General features: G+C 39.3%; 1 long non-coding RNA gene across 1 annotated transcript in view; it reads left to right on the top strand.

Annotated features, from left to right (window-relative positions):
- The first annotated feature begins 784 nt into the window (after positions 1–784).
- LOC107748100 (uncharacterized) overlaps positions 785–1,073 on the top strand; it is a 3,262-nt gene continuing 2,973 nt past the window's right edge. Inside the window, exon 1 of the long non-coding RNA XR_001640879.1 lies at positions 785–797. This is a non-coding gene — a long non-coding RNA (uncharacterized LOC107748100). The remainder of the gene's footprint in view (positions 798–1,073) is intronic.

Genomic DNA, 1,073 nt, shown 5'->3' with positions numbered 1-1,073 from the left:
ATGATCTCGTGGCCACGACATAATATCACGTTCCCAAGAGTTACAGTTTTTTTCAATTGCTAAACAAGCATTTTTCCAATACTTAAAGTACTTTTTCTAAACTCTTAACACAGCAACACACCTACATCACACAATTAGCCAAATAGTTAATTTTCCGGCCAAAACCACATTTTGTTAAATAAATACATTTCATTTACTAACTCTGTCAAAACACAGCAAACCCAAATCAAAATCGAGTCATTCAGTCAGAACATTGGCATTGGTTTTCTATCCAATAGGAACATGTAGTCGATCATAGTGCATAGACTGTTAAAATCATATCAATTACAGTTTTTCTCGATTGCTTAAACACTATCATCAGGCTTTTGAACTAAAATTTCAAAACCATAACGCCATTTATCAAAAAGCACACCCATTTTCCTAAACTACAAACACTATTCCCCTTTTTGACACATGAATCAGATTTGTTGAACTGTCACTGCAAAACTCTACACACAAATCCCTTCATTTCTCATTGCCTAGACCATGTTGTCATTTAGAAAGCACTAGCATTCAATATTGTTCACTCAAGTCAGCATAGCTTGAGCTCAATTAGCACACAGTTACCCACTAAGAGTCAAAATTTATCACACACCAATCAGAACCTTCAATAGATAGATAAAAGAGCCCAAGTCAGTTCATTCAGTTTTGGAACAATGGATCCAGAGAGATGTGATTGAAAAGGTCGAGGACACCAGAGAGGAGGAGGAGGAGGAAGAGGAAGAGGATGAGCAAGAGCAGTAAGGAGTGGAGGAAGAGTTGAAGGAAGAGGAAGAGGAGGAGGATGAGGATGAGGATGAGGGGCAAGGCGAGAAGGCGAAATTCGTGCCACTAGTTGACCATGTCCTTGTCCATGGTATGACTATGAGGAGGCTGGGACAATGAGTACAGCCAAACTTAAGTTGCTTCACCGTCGCCTCGATCATAAGAACCTTCAGGGAGGAAAACAGGTAGGTGTACTTACAGTAAGACTGCTCTGTACAGTAACTTTAGAGTGCATACACTGTTGCACTATGCTACTGTAATAAAGAAAT

This window comes from Sinocyclocheilus rhinocerous, unplaced genomic scaffold (genome assembly GCF_001515625.1).
Source record: "Sinocyclocheilus rhinocerous isolate Xijiao unplaced genomic scaffold, SAMN03320098_v1.1 scaffold770, whole genome shotgun sequence".
Classification (NCBI taxonomy): Eukaryota; Metazoa; Chordata; class Actinopteri; order Cypriniformes; family Cyprinidae; genus Sinocyclocheilus; species Sinocyclocheilus rhinocerous.
The sequence above is the reverse complement of the archived record's forward strand: the minus strand, read 5'-3'. Positions and strand labels throughout refer to the sequence as shown.